The following is a 20,775-nucleotide window of genomic DNA, read 5'->3' as shown; positions in this document are numbered from 1 at the left end:
GCCAATTCGTTGGAAAAGACGCTGATGGTAGGAAAGACTGAAGGCAGGAGAAGGGGACGACAGATGAGATGGTTGGATGGCATCACCGACTCAATGGACATGAGTGTGAGTAAGCTCCGGGAGTTGGTGATGGACAGGGAAGCCTGGCGTGCTGCAGTACATGGGGTCACTAAGAGTCGAACACAACTCAGCAACTGAACTGAACTAATCACTGAACTGAACTAATCACAGGGGTGGGCTTCCCAGGTGACTCAGCAGTAGAGTCCACATGCCAATGTAAGAGACACAGATTCGATCCCTAAGTCAGGAGGGTCCCCTGGAGAAGGAAATGACAACTCACTCCCGTATTCTTGCCTGGGAAATCCCATGGACAGAAGAGCCTGGTGGTACAGTCCATAGAGTCATAAAAGAGTGAGACACGACTGAGCACCTAAACAAGAATCAGAAGGGTCCTTAAAAAAAGAGAAGGCAATATGATGGAAGCAGAGATATAAATCAAAGAAAGAAATCTGAAGATGCTATACTGCTGGCTTGACAACGGAGGAAGAATTTGTGAGCCCAAGGGCTGTAGGTATAGCAGCCTCTAGAAGCTAAAGAAGAAAAGGAACGTGAATTCTCCCCTAAAGCCTCCAGAAGGAACACAGCCCTGTCAACACCTTGATTCCGCAAGATCCACTGTGAACTTCTGGCTGTCGGAACTGTAAGATAACAAACTTGTGTTATTTTTTAAGCCATCATATTGCGGTAATTGATCATCGCAGCAATAGCAAAGTAATATACCACCTGAACCCAAATTATCAAGAGAAAGCCAAAGGGAGAGTGGGACAAAGTGAAAAAAATATGAATTTCAGTTAACTTGTCCAGTAGTCTTATCTTCTGCCAGAAGAAAATTAATGCACTCACAGGAAAAATAATCTTAATCTAGAGATGTAGTTCTCAAATTTGGCTCCATACAGGAACCACCCGGAGAGCTTTAACACAATTCTGATACCAAGGTTCCATTCCAGACTACCTGAATTATCATCTCTGGGGCTCTTGGTACGGTTAGAAAGACAACCACAAGGTTGGTGATGGACAGGGAAGCCTGGCGTGCTGCAGTCCATGGGGTCACAAAGAGTCGAACACAACTCAGCAACTGAACTGAACTAATCACTGAACTGAACTAATCACAGGGGTGATTCCATGATTCATTTATCCATGAAAACATGCATAGCCAGGGTGGAGAACCCACTGTTCTAGCTAAAGATTAGTTTTTAGTGATCCAAGGAAACTTCTGAGATTCCCAATTGGTACAAGTTTCTGAAACTGTCCCCCATAAAGATGTGGTTCACCATTCATCAAATGTATGTTTTGTTGACTTTATATTTTACAGTAAGAAGTTGCCTAGGCAAATTCCTAAAGGCAAAATTACGGGCTCAAATGGCAGGTAACTTTTTTTATTCAGACAAATACTGCTAAATTGCTAGACCACTGTACCCTTCTACCAATTAAGAATCAGCAACACTTTGTTTAAAAGCCTGCCTAATTTGACAGATGGAAAATAATATTTCATTGTTGTTTTCATTTGCAAGCTTCAACCATGAGTGAAACTGAGTAAATTTTCATAGCTTTACTGGCCATTTTGGGGGCTCTGTCAATTACTTATTCATATTCATTTCTATTAGTTTTTTAAAAGATAATTTGTAAGAACCTTTTCTGCTAAGGAAATCAACCTTTTGCCTGTCATGACTGTTAAATACTTCCCCCGTTTGTTGTCTTTTGCCTTCGGCTTCTTTAAGCCACAGATTTTATTTTTTATATATCTTTAATGTATCTTTCCCTCTATGGCTTCTTTGGAAAGCTAATCCATACTCTAAGATTATAAACAACATCAACCATAACCCATACTTTATTCTAATATTTCCAGAATTTCATATTTTACAAAGGTTGGGACCTTTTCCCCTCCACCCGCCCCTCATTGTCCAGGTATCATTTACCGTTTAGTTCATCTCTTCTCCGTAACGTCCACTGACAGAAGTTATCATGCTTTTAACTTAAAACAAAGATGGAAAAAGAGGGGGAAAAATGTATATATGTGTGTGTGCGCACACACACACACATATCCTTATGTAATATGTATGTGTGTGTACATGAAAAACTCTGAAGTAAAAGCTTAACACACTTTTTACATAGTCAACAATAAATATAACGCCTAATTCAGGTATAAAGAGTTTACAAATTCCCATAAGGTTATGGAAAATTAAAGTAAGCATTAGGCACACTGTCTCTTCCTCTCCCCTCTGCAAAGCAACACAACTGTCAGCAGGCTGACTTCCTCACAAGCAGTGAAGAATAAAGGCCCCCAGCGGTTTTTTCCTAGGGTTGTCCTCATTCTTGCAAAATACTTGTTGCCACTAGGTGGAGACAATTTTATAACAGGAAGATGAGTTACTGAAAGCAAAGTAGCCACAAATTTTCTACAAATATATACAAATAGTAAAGAAGGTCTGCTTTCAATTTTTGGGTAAACTAAGGCTGCTGCTGCTAAGTCGCTTCAGTCGTGTCTGACTCTGTGCAACCCCACAGAGGGCAGCCCACCAGGCTCCCCTGTCCCTGGGATTCTCCAGGCAAGAACACTGGAGTGGGTTGCCATTTCCTTCTCCAGTGCATGGAAGTGAAAAGTGAAAGTGAAGTCGCTCAGTCGTGTCCGACTCCCAGCGACCCCATGGACTGCAGCCTACCAGGCTCCTCCGTCCATGGGATTTTCCAGGCAAGAGTACTGGAGCGGGGTGCCAATGCCTTCTCCTAGTCATTTTAATTGAGGATCCAGTTTCCTTATTTGTAAATTTAAGAATTTATATTAAGTAATACCAAGAGCCCCCTTAGCCCTAATATTTTATAGATCAAAAGGCTTTCCTAAATGTCCTTTCCCTAATGGCTCAGCAGTAAAGAATCTGCCTGCCTATGCAGGAGACACAGGAGACGCAGGTTCAATCCCTGAGTCAGGAAGATCCCCTGGAGGAGGAAATGGCAACCCATCCAGTATTCTTGCCTAGGAAATCCCATGGACAGAGAAGCCTGGCAGGCTACAGTCCAAAGGGCTGCAAACAGTCAGACTCAACTGAGCAACTAAGTATGTCCTCTTGGGCTAAGAAGGTATTCTACTTCCAGCAACTTCTTTCAACTTGAAAACTTCACCAACCAAAACCAGTCATTTCCTCCAATCTTTTTTCAAAGCTGATCAAAAAGAGGTGTGTTGTGTATTAAAGTTCACACATCTAACACTCCAGGTCACATACAAGGCTTTCTGCACTTCCTCATATGTACTTCTCCACATCCATCTGGCATGTGTGCACACATATTTTAAACAATGAGCTAGCTATAGATTTTCCTCTGACCTGGTATCTTTGTGCTAGAAGTTGTACATCTGGAGGGGTTTCTTTGCTTTTTCCCTTGTATTTTTTTTCTTCTTTGCTCCATTTGGTCAGAACCTTCCATTTTTGTTGATTTCCTGAATTCTTAGTTGTCTGCACTCTGATAAGACATTCCCTGCACTTGCACTTAAGCTCCTGGTTCTCATCTGCCGGTCTAGATTTTGTAACCCTTCTAAAATTTTATCAACCTCTGCTTGCCTAAGGGGTTCCCAGTCAGCTGCTTCATCCAATTATTGAATCTAGTGAACTACTGGCAAACTACTGATTTACTTAGCTCTCAAACTCAGGCACAATCTAGGTTCTCAGCCCCGAACATGCACCAACTCTACCACAAACTAACCACATTCTTAGAGAAGGATTAATTTTCATTCTCCCCATGCTTCAAGATCAAGAGACACACCGTACACTGTTAATTTCCTGAGCAGAGCAGAAAAATTCTGAGTTCTTAAGTTGAGCAAGAGGAGCTACCAACTTCATTTCACATCCCTACCCAGATTACAAGAAACTGTAAACAGGGCAACATATTGATGTGTGTAAACAGCTTACTACTGACTGTGGACTACTGCTCTATGCCGTCAGCATACATGGTTGGCTCCCAATAAAAATCTGCAGATTTAATGGCAGAAACAGATCAGTATTTCTATCTCTGAGAGGAAGATGTGAAACACAAGGAAAGCATAAAGCAAAGCTTGAAGATTTACATATGCTTATCAATAATGGCAAAGCTAAAAAGAGACTTCTAACAACTAATGACTTTTAGTCCAAAATCCCACGTGCCAGAATAGATGTTTAACAACTTTGGAAAAGTGGTACACCTCCCGTTCTTGGGAGGAGAAATGCCCATCAAGTGCAGATTCCTGCTGGAAGGAGCAGAAATGCTGCTGAACACACTTCAGCAAGTGACAACACACGAGGTAACAGCAACATTCCCTACGTCACAGAAAATAGACCAACAGGGTCTACATTTCTCACAAGGGCATACTTTGTTCAAAAATTAAGCTGCAGAAAGGGACGGACACAGAAATTTAAAAATCACATTAGGAAAGATAAGAGAGAAAGCTGAAGGCTGATGTCTCCACATTCTCCCAACAACAACTGGAATAAGCCTTTCAGAAGACAGCTAGGCAATTCATTTCCAGAGATACAAACATTCATAATCTTTCACCCAGTAATCCCAGTCTAAGGAAATAACACTATTAATAATAACAGATAACATTTATATTTATCACTTTATATGAAATCTTTCTTAATCCTAACAACCCTATGAAACATGTACTATTAATTTCCTTCATTTAATAAATCAAGCCAAAATATAAATAACTAAATAAACAAGCAAGCAACTAGCTTAAAGTCTGCAGTGTCAGAGTAAAGACTCAAAACTCAGGTCTGCCTGACTAAGAAGGCCATGCCCTTAACTATCACACCGATTATTACTCCTACTACAACAGTAAAAATGCTGTCAGCACGGACACGTCTGCTGCATCATCAACAATGGGAAATTTTTTCAATCATTAAAAATAACAATTAGTCATACTATAGAAAATGATTAGTAATACTTATAAGGCAGAGAGATGAAAGGAACGACTAACTTGTAGTTGTGCTACAATTTGTTGTTGTTGAGTTGATCAGTCGTGTCTGACTTTTTTTGCAACCCCACAGACTAGACCGCCAGGCTTCTCTGTCCATGGGATTTTCCAGGCAAGAATACTGGAGTGGGTTGCCATTTCCTTCTCCAGGGGACCTTCCCAACCCAGGGATGGAACCCGGGTCTCCTGCATCTCCTGTATTGGCAGGCAGATTCTTTACCACTTCGCCATCAGGGAAGCCCCGTGCTACAATTACAGCTACGTAAAAGTTAACATTTTAGAAGGCAGCATGGAGTTGTCAGGAGTCTGTGGAGAGGGTTTCCCTCATTTTCCAACTCCTACTACTATTATGACCAAAATACAACAGGCACAGGTTTGAACAGTTTTAAAACAATAGATTACAGGAGTAAAGAATGTGTTTCTGGTGTCACTTTGGCACACGGGGTAGATTTTCTCTTGCAGAAAAGCAACTATTATGGAAAACAGCGGCAGCCAGACTGGGATTTAGGAGACCTCAATTCTCATTGTGGGTTCTTGATACTTCAAAAATGTAAACTGATTTCTCTTCTACCCTTATCTCCTGGTTTTTGCAACTTGCATCAAAAAACAAAGTTTAAAACTGGCAAAAAGCAGAGCCTGCAGTTTCAAAGGCTGGAGTCTTAGAAGAAAAATGAAACCAGAAATTTTTAGAAAGCTGTGTTACAGCTCTAATAAATCTAAAGATTAGCATAATCCCTAGATTCATGAAAGCAGCAAAAATTTGGCATAGCTCAAATATACCAGAAATCAACATGACTTTGAACAAGTCAATATACAGCTTTTAATTTATCTATAAAATGAGCATGCTTTAGGAAATACATACTTATTTTCAATGTCCATTAGGGCAGAGTTTCTTATTAGCAATTAAAAAATATATTTAAATGTGTATATATTAAAAATGTATAGATACATATGTCTACTAGGGTAAAGTTACTTATTACCAATTAGCTTTCAAAAATCTTTATGTGGGTTCTTCAAATAACCAATATTAAGAAGAGAAAACCATAATAATACTATAAAAAAAGAAGAACTTAAGTAGCTAAAGCAGCAAAACTCATTGTCTCCTAAGGAAAATTTATCCTATATTAAATAATAAATGGAAAGGAAAACTAACATTAATTTGATACAACAGACACTGTTTTCGGGCACTTTTTAAAAATAGCTTTCCCTCTACCTCTACTTTTTAAACAAAATCCTATAAGTTCATGGCCCTTGCTTAATTTTTCTAAGTCTATATGCCCCTTGAGAATCTGATGAAAGCTAGGAATTCTTATCTTGGGGGAGGGAATACAAAGATAAAAAAAACACAAAAGAACACACATACAAAATTTCAGACTATTCATGGATCCCTAAGAGATACCTGGACTGAAGGCCAAGAACACTTGCTCCACACAAAGAGTTCCAGATCTGCAACAAGGAAACAGAAGTTACCTTCTCTCTGTTTTCTTCAGCTGTACTACACAACAAGCTGTTGCCAACAATGATGCATTTATTCTAAGCAAAAATAAACAAACAGGACCTAATCACACTTACAAGCTTTTGCACAGCAAAAGAAACCATAAACAAAATGAAAAGACAATCTACAGAATGGCAGAAAATATTTCCAAATGATGTGACTGACAAGGGATTAAATTCCAAAACATACAAATAGCTCATACAGCTACACCACAACAAAAACCAAACAACCCAATTGAAAAATAGGAAAATTACTGAAATAGACATTTCTCCAAAAAAGATATACAGATGGCCAACAACCATATAAAAAGATATTCAACATCACAAATTATTAGAGAAACGCAAATCAAAACTATGTAAGGCACTGTCTTACTCCAGCCAGAATGGCCATGATCAAAGTAAACAAATAACAAATGTTGAAGAGGATGTAGAGAAAAGGGAACTTTTCTACACTCTTGGTGAGAATGCAAGCTAGTGCAGCCATTATGGAGAACGGTATGGCAGTTCCTCAAAAAACTTAAAATTGAGTTGCCATTTGATCCAGCAATCCCAGTTCTGGGCACATATCCAGACAAAACTATAATTTGAAACGATACATGCACCCCTAAATTCACAGCAGCACTGCTTACAATAGCCAAGACATGGAAGCAAACTAAGTGTCTATAACAGATGAATGGATAAAGAAGATGTGGTACATATATACAGTTGAATACCACTCAGCCATAAAAAGGACTTAACGCCATTTGCAGCAACATGGATAGACCTAGAGACTCGTACTAAACGAAGTCAAGTCAGAAAGACCAAGACGGATCCACACAATACCACTTATATGTGTAATCTACAGTGGGACACAAACGCACCTACGGATAACACAGAAACAGATGTGACAGAGAGACCTGTGGTTGCCAAGGGGGCGGGGTATGAGGGAGGGAAGGACTAGGAATTTGGGATTGGCTCATGTAAACTAGCATATATAGCACGGATAAACAACAAGAAACTATATTCAATATCCCGGGATAAAGCACATGGTAAGGAATGTATGCACACAGCTGAATCACTTTGCTGTACAGTAGAAAATAACACAACACTGTAAATCAACTCTGTGTTGCTGTGTGCTGTACTCAGTTGCTCAGTCGTGTCCAGTTTTTTGCGAACCCATGGACTGTAGCCAGCCAGGCTCTTCTGTCCATGGAATTCTTCAAGCAAGTATACTGGAGTGGGTTCACACTTCCTACTCCAGGGGATCTTCCTGACCCAGGGATCGAACCTCTGTCTCCTGGGTCTCCTGCACTGGCAGGCAAATTCTTTACCACTGCACTACCAGGAAAGCCCTTAATCAACTATACTTCAATTAAAAAAAAAAAGACAAATTTGTTCTTACAAAGATAAACTACGGAGACAATAGGTGCTACTTGTTAAATACTTCCATCTGGCTGCCACAATGAATGCTGTAGGTCCCTACCATCAACATCAGTACAAAGATAAAAGGAACCTTAGAATCCAACCACAAGGAAATGGATAAATACACCACGATACATCCACTTGAAATATCACACAATCATCAAAAATGTTATCAAGTTGATTATGGAATAGAAAATGTTAGTAATATCTAAAGTTAGATTTTAAAATACACATAAATTTAGACTTATATAAAAAACACAGTTAAAACTATGCTTTAAAAAGCCTAAGTCAGTCAGATCAGTTAGTTCAGTAGCTCAGTTGTGTCTGACTCTTTGCGACCTCATGAATCAGAGCACACCAGGCCTCCCTGTCCATCACCAACTCCCGGAGTTCACTCAGACTCATGTCCATCAAGTCAGTGATGCCATCCAGCCATCTCATCCTCTGTCGTCCCCCTTTCCTCCGGCCCCCAATCCCTCCCAGCATCAGGGTCTTCTCCAATGAGTCAACTCATCACATCAGGTGGCAAAGTATTGAAGTTTCAGCTTCAACATCAGTCCTTCCAATGAACACACAGGACTGATCTCCTTTAGAATGGACTGGTTGGATCTCCTTGCAGTCCAAGGGACTCTCAAGAGTCTTCTCCAACACCACAGTTCAAAAGCATCAATTCTTCGGCCCTCAGCTTTCTTCACAGTCCAACTCTCACATCCATACACGACCACAGGAAAAACCATAGCCTTGACTGGACGGACCTCTGTTGGCAAAGTAATGTCTCTGCTTTTGAATATGCTATCTAGGTTGGTCATAACTTTCCTTCCAAGGAGTAAGCGTCTTTTAATTTCATGGCTGCAGTCACCATCTACAGTGATTTTGGAGCCCCCAAAAATAAAGTCTGACACTGTTTCTCCATCTATTTGCCATGAAGTGATGGGACCAGATGCCATGAGCTTCGTTTTCTGAATGTTGAGCTTTACGCCAACTTTTTCACTCTCCACTTTTACTTTCATCAAGAGGCTTTTGAGTTCCTCTTCACTTTCTGTCATAAGGGTGGTGTCATCTGCATATCTGAGGTTATTGATATTTCTCCCGGCAATCTTGATTCCATCTTGTGTTTCTTCCAGTCCAGCGTTTCTCATGATGTACTCTGCATATAAGTTAAATAAGCAGGGTGACAATATACAGCCTTAATATACTCCTTTTCCTATTTGGAACCAGTCTGTTGTTCCATGTCCAGTTCTAACTGTTGCTTCCTGGCCTGCATATAGGTTTCTCAAGAGGCAGGTCAGGTGGTCTGGTATTCCCATCTCTTTCAGAATTTTCCACAGTTTATTGTGATCCACACAGTCAAAGGTGTTGGCATAGTCAATAAAGCACAAATAGATGTTTTTCTGGAACTCTCTTGTTTTTTTGATGTTCCAATAGATTTTGGCATTTGATCTCTGGTTCCTCTGCCTTTTCTAAAACCAGCTTGAACATCAGGAAGTTCATGGTTCACGTATTGCTGAAGCCTGGCTTGGAAAATTTTGAGCATCACTTTACTAGCGTGTGAGATGAGTGCAATTGTGCAGTAGCTTGAGCATTCTTTGGCATTGCCTTTCTTTGGGATTGGAATGAAACTGACCTTTTCCAGTCCTGTGGCCACTGCTGAATTTTCCAAATCTGCTGGCATATTGAGCGCAGCACATTCACAGCATCATCATTTAGGATTTGAAATAGCTCAACTGGAATTCCATCACCCCCACTAGCTTTGTTCATAGTGATGCTTCCTAAGGCCCACTTGACCTCACATTCCAGGATGTCTGGCTCTAGGTGAGTGATCACACCATCGTGATTATCTGGGGCATAAAGATCTTTTTTGTACAGTTCTTCTGTGTATTCTTGCCACCTCTTTTTAATATCTTCTGCTTCTGTTTGGTCCATACCATTTCTGTCCTTTATCGAGCCCATCTGTGCATGAAATGTTCCCTTGGTATCTCTAATTTTCTTGAAGAGATCTCTAGCCTTTCCCATTCTGCTGTTTTCCTCTATTTCTTTGCACTGATAGATGAGGAAGGCTTTCTTATCTCTCCTTGCTATTCTTTGGAACTCTGCATTCTTATTTCTTTCCTTTTCTCCTTTGCTTTTCACTTCTCTGCTTTGTGCAGAAGCGCGGTGGCCGAGAGGAGCTACCCCATGCCCAAGGTCAGGGGCAGCGACCGAGATGAACTACCCCAAGTCCGAGGTCAGGGGCGGCAGCAGAGAGGAGCAACCCCATGTCCAAGGAGCAGCGGCTGCGCGGGCGAGGAGGGCCGAGAGGAGCTACTCCACGTTCAAGGTCAGGAGGGGCGACCTCATCCAAGGTAAGGAGCAGCGGCTACACTTTGCTGGAACAGCTGTGAAGAGATACCCCACGTCCAAGGTAAGAGAAACCCAAATAAGATGGTAGGTGTTGCGAGAGGGCATCAGAGGGCAGACTGAAACACTGAAACCATAATCACAGAAAACTAGTAAATCTAATCACGTGGACCACAGCCTTGTCTAAATCAATGAAACTAAAGCCATGCCCTGTGGAGCCACCCAAGACGGACGGGTCATGGTGGAGAGGTCTGACAGAATGTGGTCCACTGGAGAAGGGAATGGCAAACCACTTCAGTATTCTTGCCTTGAGAACCCCAGGAACAGTATGAAAAGGCAAAATGACAGGATACTGAAAAGAGGAACTCCCCAGGTCAGTAAGTGCCAAATATGCTACTGGAGATCAGTGGAGAAATAACTCCAGAAAGAATAAAGGGATGGAGCCAAAGCAAAAACAACACCCATTTGTGAATGGGACTGGTGATGGAAGCAGGGTTTAATGCTGTAAGAGCAATATTGCATGGGAACCTGGAATGTCAGGTCCATGAATCAGGGCAAATTGGAAGTGGTCAAACAGAAGATGGCAAGAGTGAACACTGATATTTTAGGAATCAGTGAACTAAAATGGACTGGAATGGGTGAATTTAATTCAGATGACCATTATATCTACTACTGTGGGCAGGAATCCCTTAGAAGAAATGGAGTAGCCATCATGGTCAACCAGAGAGTCTGAAATGCAGTACTTGGATGCAATCTCAAAAACAACAGAATGAACTCTGTTCGTTTCCAAGGCAAACCATTCAATATCACGGTCATCCAAGCCTATGCCCCAACCAGTAACGCTGAAGAAGCTGAAGTTGAACAGTTCTATGAAGACCTACAAGACCTTTTAGAACTAACACCCAAAAAAGATGTCCTTTTCATTATAGGGGACTGGAATGCAAAAGTAGGAAGTCAAGAAACACCTGGGGTAACAGGCAAATTTGGCCTTGGAGTACAGAATGAAGCAGGTCAAAGGCTAATAGAGTTTTGCCAAGAGAACATACTGGTCATAGCAAACACCCTCTTCCAGCAACACAACAGAAGACTCTACACATGGACATCACCAGATGGTCAACACCGAAATCAGACTGATTATATTCTTTGCAGCCACAGGTGGAGAAGCTCTACACAGTCAGCAAAAACAAGACCGGGAGCTGACTGTGGCTCAGACCATGAACTCCTTATTGCCAAATTCAGACTTACATTGAAGAAAGTAGGGAAAACCACTAGACCATTCAGGTATGACCTAAATCAAATCCCTTATGATTATACAGTGGAAGTGAGAAGTAGATTTAAGGGACTAGATCTGATAGACAAAGTGCCTGATGAACTATGGACGGAGGTTCCTGACATTGTACAAGACACAGGGATCAAGACCATCCCCAAGGAAAAGAAATGCAAAAAAGCAAAATGGCTGTCTGAGGAGGCCTTACTGTGAAAAGAAGAAAAGCGAAAAAGCCCAAAGCTAAAATTTATTTCCAAAGGGAAATACATCAAAATTTAACAGCAATTAAAACTGAATACTGAAAGCATGATTTTTCCAGTTCTTAAATTATCCAATATTAAAAAAAAATTTTTAATAAACTGACAACTGAAAATTATTGTATTGGTTAAAAAGACAACTTAATAACATCGATTTTCCCCCATTCTTAGCTCTTAATTACTTTTAAAAGGACTGAGCAACATATTGCACATAGGAATTAAAACTAAAAACAATCCATTTAAGAAGTGAATGACAGCTTATGTACTCTGTGAAACTTCATGTTTCAGAATAAAATTAATTGACATTAAAAATAATGTTACTTAAATTATACAAAACCGTAACATTAGTTTTTCAAAAGTTACAGAGACTTTTGTGGAAAAAATATTTCAGGAGACTAAACTATGGTTTCCATGGTGGCTCAGGTGGTAAAGCATCTGCATGAATGCAGGAGACCCAGGTTCAATCCCTGGATTAGGAAGATCACCTGGAGAAGGAAATGGCAACCCACTCCACTGGTCTTGTCTGAAAATTTCCATGGACAGAGGGGCCTGGTGGGCTACAGTCCATGGGATCGAAAAAGTCAGACACGACTGAGTGACTTCGCTTTTTTTTAAACTATGATAAATTATCACTAGTTAACTCAAATTAGTAAATGAGACCCACCTCTGAAGACAAACGAAATCGATTACAACATTAGTAAAAGAGAAATTTAGTCTTGACATTTTAGACAATACTCAACTATCAATATCCTAGAGTCTTCAACGTGTTACCATTACTTTACAATTTGGAAGGAAATATTCCTAGAGGACAGCACCTCACAAAAAATAAAAAAGCTATAAAAAAATCTTTCCACTAATTCAACAAGGCATGTTTTCTTCACAAATAATGTCAATTAAAACTTTTAAGATCAGGGATAAGAGGGTAAGTTCATTAAAACTAAACAACAGATACAATTTCTAATCCTGCTAAATGTATTTTTAAAAGTACAGAGATTTTTCTCTAAGTGATATTATAAAACAGCATAAATAAAAATAGGTAGTTTCCAGTAAAAATAGTAATAGCATCTACTTCTACTCCCTCAGGCCCATCATTTAAACAATCTGTGAAGTGGTAGTTTTGGTCCTAGGTGTATAAATTTCAGGTATCGTCTCCTAAGATATTTAGTCCTGGAGAAAAGAAATTAATGAAGCACATCGACCTTAACAGTTACTTGAGGAGATTGAGAATACTACACAATTGACCAGACTTGGGGAAAGTAGGGTTACAGGACATCCACAATTCCTCCTACACCCCATATTTTCACTCTAACAACCTTCTTTTAAATATGAAGACTCAAAAACTTGGAAGTAGACACACAACTATTCCCAAGATCTCTTTCAAGATCCATGCCACAGATCAATCTCTGTCTCTTTCTTAACATACATCTTCTTATATTTACAATGCTCTTTGCTGTTTACCTCTTTTTACCTACATTACCTCTTATATCTTTACAAATAACCTCCAAGTTCAATGGGGATGCAACTTTTTTATTATTATTTTTATAGAAAAGAAAATAGACAGGCCAAGAAGCTTGCTAGTAGTGGAACCAGGCCTAGAAACCAAGTCTCCTGCCTTGAATTCTAAAGTGCCTTCTTCCATGCACAACACTACCCCTCTGTAACACAGGAAAGCCTTCCATAAAACATTTGGCTGGCTTCCAAGACAGCCGTCCCAGGCTGAATTAAACTCTATATAGTAAATAGTATAAATAGTGAGGGTTTAATGCAATTACTGGCATAGAGGCATACATCTTTTTATAAGTGAAAAATCAGTTGGTTTTAAGTTAAATCAACATAGTCTGTGTATGGTGGGGGAAACATGTAGAATAATTCTAAAAACAAGTCAAAATGAAGTATACAGATCTGCACATCTTACAATAGCTAACAGAGCCAGCATAATCAACACAGGGAGTAGATAAAAAGAAACAGTGGACAACTAAGAAGAATAATGTAAAAAGAAACTGCATGATGCTTTTATTTTTAGAAAATAAAATGAGGAGCTTGTCTTTTCTTCCTCCCTCCATCCCGAAATAATGGAAATTTTAGAACATATATTAGGCTATAAAATAGTAAGAGAAGTAGAAGAGGATTTTATTTAATAGCCATCAAAAGAAATCCCTACCAAAATGGCTGGCTCTGGACTATAACACATCAAAAATCCAAAGTCCTATTTCTAGTTCAGTTACTGGTAGTATACAGCTTACATGAACCAATTATTTTAAGCTTTCAATTCTCACATCTATTAAATCATAACACTCTAGCCAAACTATTTGCTCATGACCCTGGAAGGAGGAAACAATGTCTACAAAGGTAATGAGCAATACTTTAGTCCCCATTATCCACTGCAAAAATAACTATTTCTCAAACGTCTTCTAGGTGTGAAGTACTAAGCTAGGCTAAAAGTGCAGAGAAAATGATGGTCTTTATAATCTAAAAAAATAAAGCAAAGAGAAATACTTAACTAAAGACAATAACTGCATGATAAAATTAAGGCATCTCAGAGGAATGGCTTTCATAAGACATCAAACGGAATGAACCTGGGTTTGATCAAAACACCAAACAAAAATAGTGGTCATTAGGTTTAGCTGGGAAAAGAGGCAAGTAGGTTGCTTGTCCTCTGGATTTCCAAAGCACATCATTTATGTATTATTGCATTTAACACTCTGTACAGAAGTTTGTCATCTCCGCTTAGATTGTAAATTCCTCAAGAACAGAGACTTTATTCAATTCACTTTTATATTCCTAATTCCTAGCAGAGGATCTGGCACACAGAAGATAATCAGTAAATGTTTTTTAAGCAGGCGAGGTAAGGACAGGATTCCCTATCTAAATTATTTTAATCTGTATTACTTGTACAGGTCATTTACTCCTCGTCTCTACTCCAAAATCACCACTCGAGACTGCTCTGTGGTGCTGGGCTGAGACTGCGCAACTGCATTTCACCAACTCTTCTGCCAGGGGAGGTCCGTGTTAGGCTTTGCCAATGGAGGTAAGAAAGCAGTAGAAGGGCTGAGGGGACCTCCTTCTAGTCACTGGCAGCAACAATTGGTTCCAGCCTCCAGCTTCTTTCAGTATTCCCCAAAACTAGCCTCAACAGCAGTTCAACAAGGCTGACCTCAAAAGTTCAGAACTAGGCCAATAGAACCTCTTCTCCAAGCTCTTTGACTGATTACTATAATGTTCTCTTTCTGCTCTTATATTCATCTAACCATCTCCCTGTATTCTGTTCAAACTCCTATTGAACTTTCTATTTTGTCTATTGGACACTAATACCCTGTTCTTCTAACTGCTCTCCTCTGAGATAGATATCTTGTTGCTTTATTAAAGGGGAAAGTAAAGGAACTTTGAAATTATTCCTACAGATAAAATATATTTTAGAAAGAATAATGCCAAGCCCTTTAAATTTGTGTGTTACATTGTAACACAAATATCACTTAACTTTTGCAATTTAAACTATCCAGCATGCAAAGAAACACACAAAAAAGAGAGAGGAAATGAGAAATATTTAAACAGTTCAGGCTATTCCAAGCACACCCGCCACGTTCTCTCAGAACACAGGCATCCTAGAAAAAATGAGAGTACAGCCGATCTGCGACTCCGACTCCTCGGTGGTCTCAGTTCCCATAAGCCTCTCCTAGTATGAGCATGACGACATGCTGAATGTGATTCTTAAGTTTAAGGATTTTCTTTTTATTTGCTGTGTTCAACATGGCCCATAGTGCAGGCTGACTACTTCATCTAGTGTTCAGCAAAAGAAACAGCAATCTTCCAAAACTAAAGCTGAACTGAACTTACTGGTATGTTTTTCCCATCCTGAGAGATTTCAAGCGTAATTTTTTTATTATATGTGATTTTCATTTTACACATTGACTTTAGAAGCAAACTTCTTCATAAAATACAACTCCACGCTACAGCAGAGACACAGAAAGAAATTCCTCCTGCAGGAGCCCCAAATCAATACAACTGGTGAAAACAAATGACCAAAATACTTTGATATTTTTATATGGTTTGTTACTTCATTTAATAAGATGTCCTCACTAGACAATTTAATCTGAGGTTAATTTCAAAAATAATTTTTTATTATTGTACTTAATAAACTGAATTTTTAAAATTACAACAAAATGGCAGATAGTAGAGAAAAGGCAAACTCAAGCAATAAGAATCTTTCTCAGAATTCTTAGTAATGTATTTATATAGCTCCTGAGCATCCAAAAAAAGTATCACTAGGCCCAGATGTATTAGTCCACCTCTGCTGCCTATTAACGCAAGACAAAAGAGAAGTGAAAAAAATTGTAAACTTGAAAGTTCCACTGGAATTCCTCCACACAGCATAAAAACGGAGAGTGGGCCACCTGCTCGCTTAGCACCTATAAAGTCGGGGACTCATCACCTAGTTCCTGCCTATGGACATAATAACACTAGTTGCTACTTAACTGCCAAAAGTTTTGTTACCACAGTCAGTATATCTATGTAAAATCAACCAAGCTCTATGCCTAACAAGGGACACCAGAGGACCTGTTTGACACATTAGGTAGAAAAAATGAAAAATCTGACGGGGGAACAGACAGGATATCTCAACCTACAGAGAATGGACAGGGTAAATTTTACTGTACCTCTGTACTCAAATTATACCAGGATCTACTCATTTCAATGCAAACAATCATTCAATACGTTGCTATAATAACTTGTTGATATAAGGTTTCAGAGATGAAAAAAATCAGGAAATTAAATAACTAGTGTCTGATGACAATGTCTTCCACAACATGTCCAACAAACAACACTAATTAAAAATCAAGTGTAGATCTGTACACCAGCAGTCTATATCATCTTACAGTGCTTTCCCTTTTTTAAAAACTGTAAACTGTGATGCATTGTCTAGTTTCCCCAGATTTAACAAGCCAGTGAATACAAAATTCTGAATGCTTTAAATCATATCAGAAACACAGCCATGATTTTAATAAAGTGCTTTTTAATGTTAGCTCACTTCTCTCGCTGGAAGGAATTATGCTTCTGTGCTAATGTATAGAAATGAAACTGTCACTGAAACATCTGGTTATATATTATTCATTAGACATATATCACCTTTACTCCAAAGACTGCATAATATAAACACAAACCACAAATAAATCAAGTTAAAGAGATAGACCTGACACCACATGCTGAAGGTCAGCGATAGACAAATGAAATTCCAAAGATGTTTGCTGACCTGCTCCATATTTCTCTCCTCACAAACCTGGGAGCTAGCAGTCTGAGAGTTCCAACAGGCAGAGGAAAAACTCAAAATTCTCAGTATGCTGAATGTCTGCATTGTCTACATTATGTTAATGGTTCTTATTTAAAATTTTTCTATGCAGCACATTTGAGAACCATCAGCATATTTTTCTAATACTCAAGCCCACTAGCCTATTCTGGCAGTTGTCCTTCATAAATTCTTCATTTCACTCTCACACCTACTATAATTAACCTCAAATGTGTATTCCACAAAGGTACCTGAAGAAATATCACCAACCCTTAGAAAAAGTAAGGGGCCATATTTGCTGCGCTAGCCTTGGAAAATGAAGTCTTACATACCCATTGTTTTATTAAAAATTACGTTAAACGTACAAACAAGATTTTTTAAAAATACCTGTTGATTGTGACAAGTACAAATTTTAGGGGGAAAAGGCAATAACTAAGAGTCATATTGCTGCCATTTAAATTCTTGATAAATCAAAGGATGAAATAACCACTTTAAAAACACAAGTTCTACTACCAATCTGAGTTATTAAAATATTCAAAAACTACACTCTTTTGCAAGTGAGGAAAGTAAATTCTCTGCCAATTATACTAAGTATTCTAGCCGATCATCGTGGAACTACAAAAAGGAGATAATGCAATGCAAATCACACATAATTAGTTTTCAACATAATTCTCAGTCTAAAACACTGAAATCATGTCTCAGTTTTTTTAATTTTTAAAAAAAATAAAGCATACTACGAAAAGGCCGAATGCAAACCTATCCTGTTCACCGCAAACCAATCTTTACACACCTCCGAGGAACCTGACATTCTCAAACCATTTAACCACGTTAAAGGCACACATTCTCTAAAACTTGGGAGACCCAGGCAGTAGAAACCCAAAAAAGGTTTCAAGGAGATAAGCCTGTAAGTGGTCTTCGGGTCCCCCCAAAATAATCGCAATGAACCTCAAAGTTTTAGCTCAATTTTTTTTTTTTTTTTTTTTTACTAACAGTAGCTCTGGGAGCAGGGAGACGGCTTCACTAGGAGGGAAACGATCCTGACAACCCGGACGAGGGCTCCCCGGCGACACTCGGGGCCAAAGCTCTCGCGTGCAAGACGGGGTTCAAAACGCGAAGCTTCCATCAGGAACAAACCCAGAAGCCCCCTCCCCCCTCGACTCCTCCGGGGCACCCTCGCGCGTTTGAGAGCGCAGCAACAGATACTCCCGAGCAGGCAGGCGGCACTCCAGGAATGTTTTCACCAGGAGGGGTCTCCCCGCCGCCTACAGGGAACCCCGACGCCAAGGAGCGCCTCGACACGCCAACCCCGACTCCAGCACCCCGGGGGGAGAGCGGGCTCGGCACACAAAGCGCCCCTACCCCACCCTCACAGCGCGGACACACACACCACACACACACCCCCGGCCGCGAGGGGGAAGCCCGAGGGGGAAAACCCTGCATTCCACGCGGTTCGTCTCCGGAGAGGGGCCGCGGAGAGGCTGGGGGCCCCGCCGGCCCAGGGAGCCGATGGGGTGCCGCAGCGTAGCCCGGGCCTCCGCGCAGAGCTAGCGGCGGGCGGTTCGCACGAAGGAAGGAATCCCCGAGCTTCGCCCACGGGGGGTCCTCCTCAAGCCGGACTCCCACCCCCGCCAAGACCCTCGAAGAAACGCAAACAATGAGAAGCCGCCTTCCCCCGCCATCCCCGCCCCGACAGCGGCCGGGGGCGGCGGCGCCATCTCCCCTCACACCCCCGCGGATACACACACCCGCCCCCCCCTCAGCTCCGGCCCCGGCGCGGCCGTCAGCGGCCCGCAGCCCCGCCGAGCTGACGCGCGGCCGAAAGCGCCGCGCCCGCGCCCCCTCGCCTCCCCGCGCGTCCCTCGCCTCACCGGCTCCTGCCCCAACCCGGGGCTCCGCGGGCCGCGGCCGGAGAGAGACTCGGGCACAAGCCGCCGGCGCCGCCGCACAATATGGCGAGCCTCGGCTTCCGCAATGGAGCTCGGGAAATACAACAGGGGCCGCTCAATATTCATGAGAGACCGAGGGGAAGCCGGCTTGGCCGGCGCGGCGGGGAGGGCGGGAAGGAGCGGGCGGGCGGGCGAGGGGGCGGAGGCGCGGGACGGGGACGTGCGCGGCGCGGGGAGGCCCGCGGCGCGAGGGGAGGGGGCGCCGCCGCGTGCTGCCGGGAGCGCCCGAGCCGCCGCCCCGCCCCGGGCCGCCCGGCCCCGCCCCTCGGCGCCCTCCGCGGGGCGACGCGGCCCCCGGGCAACGCCCGGATGACGGCGGCGCCACCTCGTTCTCGGCGCGCTCTCTCCTTGAGCTCTCCTGCCCCTGCCTGCGCCCCTCACTGCGCCTCCCTGGCCCGCTGCTGGGGTTCGCGCTCGCACTCCTGCTCTCGCCCGAGACTGCCTCCTGTTCTTACACCCATCCCACTCGGTAGACGTCCTCGTCAGGCTTTCACCTCTAGAACTTCACCTGAACTTCGGCACTCTGCCTTCCCCACCCCACAGCAACGCTTACACACACTTTCCGTCCTTGCAGAGTGAACCAGCAAGACCCAATTCCAGGGGAAGCGACCTGCAATGCTAAGCGTGTATTCTTGGACGTCTGTAAGCGTTCTCCTGGTTCTCATCGGTTTACTTACCTTGCGGCTGTTTGAATCCTTCCTCAGCCCCTCCCAGTATTATCTTCTGAGTTTGAGAATAAGTGATAGATGTAACAGATGTAGTCGTTACCTAAAACACAACCAATTAGTCTACCACCAAGTATATAAAATGTGAATAGATTACGCTACAAACTGAAATAAAGAGTTCCTGATCGCAAGATGTACTATTGGTGAGATGATCTGTTCTCTTGAAAAATAACCAACAATTTCAGGTAGTAAACTGAAGGCACTTGGAACACGAAGGAAGGGAGTGCACTGAGAATTGGGCAAACTAGGTTTATAGCCTCCAATGTGTCTCTTAACTGTGTGACTTAACTAAAGAACATAATTGTTCTGGACTTTACTTTCCTCAGTTGCAGAATGAGAGGATTGTGTTGAATGATTCTTAGGTCCTTTCCAGCTTTTGAACTCTCTAAACTCTCTACAAGCAATGCCAAATAAATGGTATGAATTTACATAAGATTTGGGGAAAGAAAAGGATCAATTCTAGCTGGTGTGTTAGCGAAGATTTCCTGAGGAGCTCGGAGCTGAGTAGGACTGTGAGGGATAGCTTTGGATAAGTAGAAAGAAAACAGGCGTTAAAATATTTAAGACAATGCATCATTTGCCCTACCTAACAATCCATTAAGATAAACAAGAGCAAAACCAGAGACTTAAAACTTCCACTTACTATCTAAGGCTTTAAATAAGAAATGACAATTCTCAGACTCTACAAGCCCTTCAAGGTTAAGCTGTTTTTCCAATGTGGAACAAAAAAAAAGAAAAGAAAATCAGGAATGCTCCTGCCTCTCCCTTCCTGTAAGGGTCCACTTTCTAGAGAGAATGCAGTTGCAGAAGTGTCTCCCTTCTTTGTTCACAACTGCATGTGTCATCACATTAATGCTGTTCATAATTCAGAACATTTTACTCTAGTGAAAATATATGCAAATAATACGTGGTGAGGTTATGATTTTGAGAATAAACTTTGTAAAAAAAAAAAAAGCACAGGAATTTTATGGATAAAAGCTAAAATAGTACTTTAAAAAGATTGACAAGAGAATTAGTAGAAAAATGGAAAAGTTATGGGATGTCTGGATTAAATGTGATTAACAAGCTAGA

At 41.4% G+C, this 20,775-nt stretch overlaps 1 protein-coding gene across 2 annotated transcripts in view; it reads right to left on the bottom strand.

The window, feature by feature from the left end:
• The window catches only part of RNF2 (ring finger protein 2), a 44,752-nt gene extending 25,679 nt beyond the window's left edge, over positions 1–19,073 (bottom strand). Inside the window, 1 exon segment of one of the 2 annotated variants that reach the window (NM_001101203.1) lies at positions 18,902–19,073. The gene's annotated coding sequence lies outside the window, so the exon portion shown is untranslated. 2 annotated transcript variants of the gene reach the window in all.
• Between the last annotated feature and the right edge of the window lie 1,702 nt (positions 19,074–20,775).

The sequence above is a fragment of the Bos taurus genome, chromosome 16 (genome assembly GCF_002263795.3).
Source record: "Bos taurus isolate L1 Dominette 01449 registration number 42190680 breed Hereford chromosome 16, ARS-UCD2.0, whole genome shotgun sequence".
Lineage (NCBI taxonomy): Eukaryota > Metazoa > Chordata > Mammalia > Artiodactyla > Bovidae > Bos > Bos taurus.
This window is presented reverse-complemented; position numbering and strand designations above follow the sequence as displayed.